The following is a 10000-nucleotide window of genomic DNA, read 5'->3' as shown; positions in this document are numbered from 1 at the left end:
TGGCTTAATCTTTGAGACAAGCATATGTTACTGGCAGGATCAACCAGGTAGTAGCCGTAGGAGAGCCTCGCTCTGACCCGGGGTTCACGCGGCGCGGGTCCCGGTTTCCACCCCCCGGGGGGAGTGGGACCGGGGCCACTCTCGTGTGGCTCTCCCCTCTCGTAGGCTGAGGGGCGGCCGGGTGGGCCGTAACCGAGGAAAGGTGCGTTTCGCGGGGCCGGGTGGCCGCGACGGGCCGGGGGCGTCTCCGCCCTCGGTCGCCGAGGCCCTCGCCGGCCGCCGGTGGCGGACCTTCGCGTCTGACGGACCGTCTGAGTCTCCCGCGGAAAGGGTCGGGCGGGCTCCGGAGAGCCCCCCTGGAGGCGAGAGCGCCGGGTCGGGGAGGAACCGACCGCCCATGGCGGCCGACGCGCTAACGTCGGCCGGGCGGAGGCCTGCCCCAGGCGCAGTTCGATTTCCAGAATCTCAGGGCCATGACACACAAAGCGTATCCGGGCGTCACCCCGTAACGGGTCATTAAGGCTGAGACGTGGGCGGCCCTGTCCCGCCCGGGGTTTCGTTTAGCGGCCGACGCCGGTTCGTTTTGCGGCCGAACGACGCCGGTTCGTTTAGCGGCCGAACGAAGCCGGCTCGTTTAACGGCCGAGGCCAGCCGGGTTCGTCCCTTCCTTGGATGATTTACCATTCGTAATAAGAATCGTCACTACCTCAGTGCAGAGGGACTTTTTCGAGGCATTTGTGTCCGCTCGAGAGGCCTCTCGCTGGGCTCGAGAGGTCCTGGGATCCGGTAGCCTATCACCTTGGAGAGTCAGCGAGGTGCTCTTCCCTATATACCCGATGGCACCTGTTCGGGCCACCGTCCCCTGCTGGACGGGGCCCGGCTCTGTACCGCCCCAGACAGAGCGCCTTCGTCGGTCACGAAGGCAGGGTCGTGGACCCTGGAAGCGCACGAGCCACCCGACTCGGCTTCCATAGCGGCTGGCGGCCCTGGCCCGCCCGAGACGAAGCGCCTTCGTCGGTCAGACAGATAGGGTCGAGGACCCTGGAAGTGCGAGAGCCACCCGACTCGACTTCCACGGCGGCCCGGAGGCCGGGCCCGTCCCCGTCCGTGCCCGGGGACGGGGCACCTTCGTCGGTCAAACGCGTTGGTCTTGGACCCTGGAAGTGCACGAGCCACCCGACTCGACTTCCATAGCGGTCGGCGGCCCCGTACCGCCCCAGACAGAGCACCTTCGTCGGTCACGAAGAGAGGGTCTTGGACCCTGGAAGTGCACGAGCCACCCGACTCGACTTCCATAGCGGTCGGCGGCCCTGTCCCGCCCCAGACGATGCACCTTCGTCTGTCACACAGATAGGGTCTTGGACCCTGGAAGCCGTCCCCCTCGACTTCCGTAACGGTCGGCGGCCCTGTCCCGCCGCAGACGGGTCACCACTCCGTCTGTCTGTAGGGTCTTGGACCCTGGAAGCCGCCCCACTCGACTTCCATCGCGGTCGGCGGCCCTGGCCCGCCGCAGACGGGTCGCCACTCCGTCTGTCTGTAGGGTCTTGGACCCTGGAAGCCGCCCCACTCGACTTCCATCGCGGTCGGCGGCCCTGGCCCGCCGCAGACGGGTCGCCACTCCGTCTGTCTGTAGGGTCTTGGACCCCGGAAGCCGCCTCACTCGACTTCCATCGCGGTCGGCGGCCCTGTCCCGCCGCAGACGGTGTGCCACTCCGTCTGTCACACAGATACATAAGGGTGTCTCGGAACCCCGGACGCCGACCGAGACGAAACGCGTGGGGTCGGTGCGCCCGAGAGGGTAGGGTGCCCCGGGGCCGGCCGCTCGCCCGACCGGCTTCCGGGACTCCTTGACCGCTCGGGAGACCTATCCACGCGCCCGCCCGACCGGCGGCCGGGGGCCCTCGACCGCCACACGCGTACCGACGACCGGGGGGTTTCCGTTTTACGGCCGACGCCGAGATCCTTCGACGGTTCCAACATGGGTTGTTACGCTTTTGTGTTCGCCCGTGTCTGAGCATATATGGTCGGGTCGAACCTTTGAGGCCGTAGCCTGGAGATCCAGGGCGGATCTTATCTCACAACACGTGTGTCTTTGAGGCCGTAGCCTAGATCCAGAGACTTTAGGATCTTTTTAGCAGTTTTAAGGCCGTAGCCTTGATCCAGGGCGGATCTTTTGAGCAGCTTTAAGGCCGTAGCCTTGATCCAGGGCGGATCTTTTCACAGGTTTTAAGCCGAAGCGCCTTGATCCAGGGACTTTTGGATCTTTTTTTGCCGTTTTTAGGCCGTAGCCTTGATCCAGGGCGGATCGTTTTGCGGCCGTAGCCGAGTTCCATCACCCAAGGTAGCTTTAGTTTTTAGGCATTAGCCTTGATGATCCAGGGCGGATCGTTTTGCGGCCGTAGCCGAGTTCCATCACCCAAGGTAGCTTTAGTTTTTAGGCATTAGCCTTGATATGATCCAGGCCGGATCTTTCCGCCTAGGCGGCATGCGGATATGGGTTACCCGTCTTTCGACACTCGCCCGGGGCGCTGCCTCACATCAGACGCCCTTCGTCCGTTCCAACCGTTCCAGTTCTTTTAACGGTTTTTCGTTCATCGCACACCGACGCGCACAGACCTTTCTTGGGATCTGCCGCAGGGAGGGAGGACGCTGGAGGTCCACTTTCGAAGCAACCCATCCCTATATACCCGATGGCACCTGTTCAAACGACCGCCCCTTGAGAGAAGGGGCCCTTCCCGTGGCTCGTCCGGGAGGAGGCGCCCGCGTCGGAAGGCGCCGTAAGGTCGGAGACCCTGGAAGTGCACGAGTCACCCGCTTTTACCTCCAGGCCCTCTGTCGTACTTCTCGTGTCCGCTCACGAGACCTCGTTTCGGCTTTATGGAAGTGCACGAGTCACCCGCTTTTGCCTTTTCTGGAAGTGCACGAGTCACCCGCTTTTGCTTCCAGGCCCTCTGTCGTACTTCTCGTGTCCGCTCACGAGACCTCTCTTCGGCCTGGGGGTGCGCCACGTACACCCCCGCGTCCGCATTCGAGTCACCTCTTCGGGCTCATGAGGTAGGGTCGGTGACCCTGGAAGTCAGAGACTTCCAGGCCTTCTGTCGTACACCCTCGCGTCCGCTCACGAGACCTCTCTTCGGCCTGGGGGTGCGCCACGTACACCCTCCCGCGTCCGCTTTCGAGTCACCCATCTGGGCTACGGAGGTAGGGACGTGTGCCCTGGAAGAACCAGACTTCCAGGAGGGAGGGCCGCCCTGTCAGGCCCGCTTTCGAGTCACCCATCTGGGCTACGGAGGTAGGGACGGGTGCCCTGGAGGAACCAGACTTCCAGGAGGGAGGGCCGCCCTGTCAGGCCCGCTTTCGAGTCACCCATCTGGGCTACGGAGGTAGGGACGGGTGCCCTGGAGGAACCAGACTTCCAGGAGGGAGGGCCGCCCTGTCAGGCCCGCTTTCGAGTCACCCATCTGGGCTACGGAGGTAGGGACGTGTGCCCCGGAGGAACCGGACTTCCAGGAGGGAGGGCCGCCCTGTCAGGCCCGCCTCGGAGTCACCTCTCTGGGCTAAGGAGGCAGGGACGTGTGCCCTGGAGGAACCAGACTTCCAGGAGGGAGGGCCGCCCTGTCAGGCCCGCTTTCGAGTCACCCATCTGGGCTACGGAGGTGGGGACGGGTGCCCTGGAGGAACCAGACTTCCAGGAGGGAGGGCCGCCCTGTCAGGCCCGCCTCGGAGTCACCTCTCTGGGCTAAGGAGGCAGGGACGTGTGCCCTGGAGGAACCAGACTTCCAGGAGGGAGGGCCGCCCTGTCAGGCCCGCTTTCGAGTCACCCATCTGGGCTACGGAGGTGGGGACGGGTGCCCTGGAGGAACCAGACTTCCAGGAGGGAGGGCCGCCCTGTCAGGCCCGCCTCGGAGTCACCTCTCTGGGCTAAGGAGGCAGGGACGTGTGCCCTGGAGGAACCAGACTTCCAGGAGGGAGGGCCGCCCTGTCAGGCCCGCCTCGGAGTCACCTCTCTGGGCTAAGGAGGCAGGGACGTGTGCCCTGGAGGAACCAGACTTCCAGGAGGGAGGGCCGCCCTGTCAGGCCCGCTTTCGAGTCACCCATCTGGGCTACGGAGGTAGGGACGTGTGCCCTGGATGAACCGGACTTCCAGGAGGGAGGGCCGCCCTGTCAGGCCCGCTTTCGAGTCACCCATCCGGGCTACGGAGGTAGGGACGTGTGCCCTGGAGGAACCAGACTTCCAGGAGGGAGGGCCGCCCTGTCAGGCCCGCCTCGGAGTCACCTCTCTGGGCTAAGGAGGCAGGGACGTGTGCCCTGGAGGAACCAGACTTCCAGGAGGGAGGGCCGCCCTGTCAGGCCCGCCTCGGAGTCACCTCTCTGGGCTAAGGAGGCAGGGACGTGTGCCCTGGATGAACCGGACTTCCAGGAGGGAGGGCCGCCCTGTCAGGCCCGCTTTCGAGTCACCCATCTGGGCTACGGAGGTAGGGACGTGTGCCCTGGAGGAACCAGACTTCCAGGAGGGAGGGCCGCCCTGTCAGGCCCGCCTCGGAGTCACCTCTCTGGGCTAAGGAGGCAGGGACGTGTGCCCTGGATGAACCGGACTTCCAGGAGGGAGGGCCGCCCTGTCAGGCCCGCTTTCGAGTCACCCATCTGGGCTACGGAGGTAGGGACGTGTGCCCTGGAGGAACCAGACTTCCAGGAGGGAGGGCCGCCCTGTCAGGCCCGCCTCGGAGTCACCTCTCTGGGCTAAGGAGGCAGGGACGTGTGCCCTGGAGGAACCGGACTTCCAGGAGGGAGGGCCGCCCTGTCAGGCCCGCTTTCGAGTCACCCATCTGGGCTACGGAGGTAGGGACGTGTGCCCCGGAGGAACCAGACTTCCAGGAGGGAGGGCCGCCCTGTCAGGCCCGCCTCGGAGTCACCTCTCTGGGCTAAGGAGGCAGGGACGTGTGCCCTGGAGGAACCGGACTTCCAGGAGGGAGGGCCGCCCTGTCAGGCCCGCTTTCGAGTCACCCATCTGGGCTACGGAGGTAGGGACGGGTGCCCCGGAGGAACCAGACTTCCAGGAGGGAGGGCCGCCCTGTCAGGCCCGCCTCGGAGTCACCTCTCTGGGCTAAGGAGGCAGGGACGTGTGCCCTGGAGGAACCGGACTTCCAGGAGGGAGGGCCGCCCTGTCAGGCCCGCTATCGAGTCACCCATCTGGGCTACGGAGGTGGGGACGTGTGCCCTGGAGGAACCAGACTTCCAGGAGGGAGGGCCGCCCTGTCAGGCCCGCCTCGGAGTCACCTCTCTGGGCTACGGAGGTAGGGACGTGTGCCCTGGAGGAACCGGACTTCCAGGAGGGAGGGCCGCCCTGTCAGGCCCGCCTCGGAGGCCTCCCCTCGGGCAGGGGAGGCAGGGTCGGGGACCCTGGAGGAACCGGACTTCCAGGAGGGAGGGCCGCCCTGTCAGGCCCGCCTCGGAGGCCTCCCCTCGGGCAGGGGAGGCAGGGTCGGGGACCCTGGAGGTGCCGGACCTCCAGGGGGACGGAGGCCGAACCCGTGGCCGGGGAGGGTGAGCCTTGCCGGGCTAGGCTCGCGCGGGTTCGAAGGCCTGGTTCGAGAGGACCCCTTCCCCTATATACCCGATGGCACCTGTTCACACTACTGCCCTTTCGAGAGGGGACCCCGACCGGTCCGCGGCCGGGACGGCGCACCTCGGTCGGCCTCGGCGAGTGGGTCGGGGTGCCTGGAGGTGCGCGAGCGGCCCGCCTGGAAGTGCGCGAGCCACCCGACTCTGGCGGCCGGCGCCCCCGGGCCCGTGCCCGCGGCCGACTCGTCTGACCCGGCATCGTCAAGGTCACCAATACCACGGAGCGTCTACGACGCCCCGTTTCCGAGATATCGGCCAATGAACTGCCGGGCGCCGTATCTCGGCCGGGGAAGGTCCTACGGACTCGGGGCCGGGCTCGTCGGAAAGGTCTCGCCCGGGGCTTTCCGACGAGACCGGCCGCGGGTCCGTGCGACCCCGGGGGCCCGAGATACTTCCGGTCGAAAATTCGAATTTCGTTACACGCGCTGCTCCGGCGCCCCGGGTCCGGGGCCTTCGCCCTTCGGGTGGGTGGCTCCTCCGCGGGGGGCCTTTCGAACGAGCCCACCCGCGCGTCGCTAGCCCTTTCCGGGGCCGAGATACGGCCTACCCCCGCGGGATTTTCCCACGGCCGTTTCTCGGGCGCCTCGGGTCCGGGGCCTTCGCCCTTCGGGTCGGTCGCTATGCCGGAGGGGAGCTTTCGAACGAGCCCTCCCTCGAGTCTCTGGCCCTTTCCCGGGCCGAGATACGGGCGGGTGGTCGCGGAATTTTCGCTCGTCCGGGGCTCCGGCGCCCCTAGCGTCCGCCTCGGAGGTCGCCCGGACGCGCGGCCGGTCTCGTTCGAAAGGTCCGTCCCGGGGCTTTCCGACGAGCCCGGCCTCGGGTCCGTGCGACCCCGCCCGCCGGAGATACGTCCGGTCGAAGCTCGCGGAAATTCCCGCGGCCGTATCTCGGGCGCCTCGGGTCCGGGGCCTTCGCCCTTTGGGTCGGTCGCTCCGCCGGAGGGGGCCTTTCGAACGAGCCTACCCGCGAGCCTCTAGCCCCTTCCCCGGCCGAGATACGGCGGTCTGTGCCCGGATTTTCCCACGGCCGTTTCTCGGGCGCCTCGGGTCCGGGGCCTTCGCCCTTCGGGTCGGTCGCTATGCCGGAGGGGAGCTTTCGAACGAGCCTACCCGCGAGCCTCTAGCCCTTTCCCCGGCCGAGATACGGCGGTCTGTGCCCGGATTTTCCCACGGCCGTTTCTCGGGCGCCTCGGGTCCGGGGCCTTCGCCCTTCGGGTCGGTCGCTATGCCGGAGGGGGGCTTTCGAACGAGCCTACCCGCGAGCCTCTAGCCCTTTCCCCGGCCGAGATACGGCGGTCCCTCCCCGGATTTTCCCACGGCCGTTTCTCGGGCGCCTCGGGTCCGGGGCCTTCGCCCTTCGGGTCGGTCGCTATGCCGGAGGGGAGCTTTCGAACGAGCCTACCCGCGAGCCTCTAGCCCTTTCCCCGGCCGAGATACGGCGGTCTGTGCCCGGATTTTCCCACGGCCGTTTCTCGGGCGCCTCGGGTCCGGGGCCTTCGCCCTTCGGGTCGGTCGCTATGCCGGAGGGGGGCTTTCGAACGAGCCTACCCGCGAGCCTCTAGCCCTTTCCCCGGCCGAGATACGGCGGTCCCTCCCCGGATTTTCCCACGGCCGTTTCTCGGGCGCCTCGGGTCCGGGGCCTTCGCCCTTCGGGTCGGTCGCTATGCCGGAGGGGAGCTTTCGAACGAGCCTACCCGCGAGCCTCTAGCCCTTTCCCCGGCCGAGATACGGCGGTCTGTGCCCGGATTTTCCCACGGCCGTTTCTCGGGCGCCTCGGGTCCGGGGCCTTCGCCCTTCGGGTCGGTCGCTATGCCGGAGGGGGGCTTTCGAACGAGCCTACCCGCGAGCCTCTAGCCCTTTCCCCGGCCGAGATACGGCGGTCCCTCCCCGGATTTTCCCACGGCCGCAGCACGGGCGCCTTTGCTCGGATCGACTCGCCCTTTGGGTCGGTCGCTCCACGCGAGGGGACCTTTCGAACGAGCCTACCCGCGAGCCTCTAGCCCTTTCCCCGGCCGAGATACGGCGGTCCCTCCCCGGATTTTCCCACGGCCGCAGCTCGGGCGCCCTTGCTCGGATCGACTCGCCCTTCGGGTCGGTTGCTCTACCGGAGCGGCCCTATCCAACGAGCCAACCCGCTTCTCTCTAACCCTAAGCCCGGCCGAGATACGGCGGTCCCTCCGCGGATTTTCCCACGGCCGCAGCTCGGGCGCCTTTGCTCGGATCGACTCGCCCTTTGGGTCGGTTGCTCTACCGGAGCGGCCCTATCCAACGAGCCAACCCTCGTCTCTCTAACCCTAAGCCCGGCCGAGATACGGCGGTCCCTCCGCGGATTTTCCCACGGCCGCAGCTCGGGCGCCTTTGCTCGGATGAACTCGCCCTTTGGGTCGGTTGCTCTACCCGAGCGGACCTTTCCAACGAGCCAACCCTCGTCTCTCTAACCCCAAGCCCGGCCGAGATACGGGGTACCACCGCCTGACCTTTAAACGGCCGTAACTCGGGCGCCTTTGCTCGGATCGACTCGCCCTTTGGGTCGGTTGCTCTACCGGAGCGGCCCTATCCAACGAGCCAACCCTCGTCTCTCTAACCCTAAGCCCGGCCGAGATACGGGGTACCACCGCCTGACCTTTAAACGGCCGTAACTCGGGCGCCTTTGCTCGGATCGACTCGCCCTTTGGGTCGGTTGCTCCACCCGAGGGGACCTTTCCAACGAGCCAACCCTCGTCTCTCTAACCCTAAGCCCGGCCGAGATACGGGGTACCACCGCCTGACCTTTAAACGGCCGTAACTCGGGCGCATTTGCTCGGATCGACTCGCCCTTTGGGTCGGTTGCTCCACCCGAGGGGACCTTTCCAACGAGCCAACCCTCGTCTCTCTAACCCTAAGCCCGGCCGAGATACGGGGTACCACCGCCTGACCTTTAAACGGCCGTAACTCGGGCGCATTTGCTCGGATCGACTCGCCCTTTGGGTCGGTTGCTCTACCCGAGGGGACCTTTCGAACGAGCCTACCCGCTTCTCCCTAACCCCAAGCCCGGCCGAGATACGGCGGTCCCTCCGCGGATTTTCCCACGGCCGCAGCTCGGACGCCCTTGCTCGGATCGACTCGCCCTTTGGGTCGGTTGCTCTACCGGAGCGGCCCTTTCCAACGAGCCAACCCTCGTCTCTCTAACCCTAAGCCCGGCCGAGATACGGGGCACCACCGCCTGACCTTTAAACGCCCGTAGCTCCGGCGCACAAAGTCCCAGGACTTCGCCCTTTGGGTCGGTTGCTCCACCGGAGGGGACCTTTCCAACGAGCCAACCCTCGTCTCTCTAACCCTAAGCCCGGCCGAGATACGGGGTACCACCGCCTGACCTTTAAACGGCCGTAACTCGGGCGCCTTTGCTCGGATCGACTCGCCCTTTGGGTCGGTTGCTCCACCCGAGGGGACCTTTCGAACGAGCCTACCCGCTTCTCCCTAACCCCAAGCCCGGCCGAGATACGGCGGTCCCTCCGCGGATTTTCCCACGGCCGCAGCTCGGACGCCCTTGCTCGGATCGACTCGCCCTTTGGGTCGGTTGCTCTACCGGAGCGGCCCTTTCCAACGAGCCAACCCTCGTCTCTCTAACCCTAAGCCCGGCCGAGATACGGGGCACCACCGCCTGACCTTTAAACGCCCGTAGCTCCGGCGCACAAAGTCCCAGGACTTCGCCCTTTGGGTCGGTTGCTCCACCGGAGGGGACCTTTCCAACGAGCCAACCCGCGTCTCTCTAACCCCAAGCCCGGCCGAGATACGGGGCACCACCGCCTGACCTTTAAACGCCCGTAGCTCGGGCGCCTTGGGTCGGATCGACTCGTCCCTTGGGTCGGTTGCTCTACCGGAGCGGACCTATCCAACGAGCCAACCCGCGCCTCTCTAACCCTAAGCCCGGCCGAGATACGGAGTACCACCCCTTGATATTCCCACGGCCGTAGCTCCGGAGCCCTTTGCCGCAGCCCTTCGGGACACCCACCCTCGGACGCCCCGCGGAGGGACCTTTCCAACGAGCCAACCCTCGCCTCTCTAACCCTTTCCCCGGCCGAGATACGGGGTACCACCCCTTGATATTCCCACGGCCGTAGCTCCGGAGCCCTTCGCCGCAGCCCTTCGGGACACCCACCATCGGACGCCCCGCGGAGGGACCTTTCCAACGAGCCAACCCTCGCCTCTCTAACCCTTTCCCCGGCCGAGATACGACCCCGAGAACCGTGGCACCTCTACCCGACCACAGTGCACCCGAGGCCGGCCTCGGACCCCCGAGGACGGTGGCACCTCTACCCGACCACAGTGCACCCGAGGCCGGCCCCGGACCCCCGAGGACGGTGGCCCCTCTACCCGACCACCGTGCACCCGAGGCCGGC

General features: G+C 66.7%; 1 non-coding gene across 1 annotated transcript in view; it reads right to left on the bottom strand.

Moving 5' to 3' along the window:
- LOC135766041 (18S ribosomal RNA) overlaps positions 1 to 50 on the bottom strand; it is a 1855-nt gene extending 1805 nt beyond the window's left edge. The window contains exon 1 of the ribosomal RNA XR_010541285.1: positions 1 to 50. This exon is cut by the window's left edge and continues 1805 nt beyond it. This is a non-coding gene — a ribosomal RNA (18S ribosomal RNA).
- Positions 51 to 10000: the final 9950 nt, after the last annotated feature.

This window comes from Paramisgurnus dabryanus, unplaced genomic scaffold, assembly GCF_030506205.2.
Source record: "Paramisgurnus dabryanus unplaced genomic scaffold, PD_genome_1.1 h2tg000302l_1_107586__unordered_in_group14, whole genome shotgun sequence".
NCBI lineage: Eukaryota > Metazoa > Chordata > Actinopteri > Cypriniformes > Cobitidae > Paramisgurnus > Paramisgurnus dabryanus.
The sequence above is the reverse complement of the archived record's forward strand: the minus strand, read 5'-3'. Positions and strand labels throughout refer to the sequence as shown.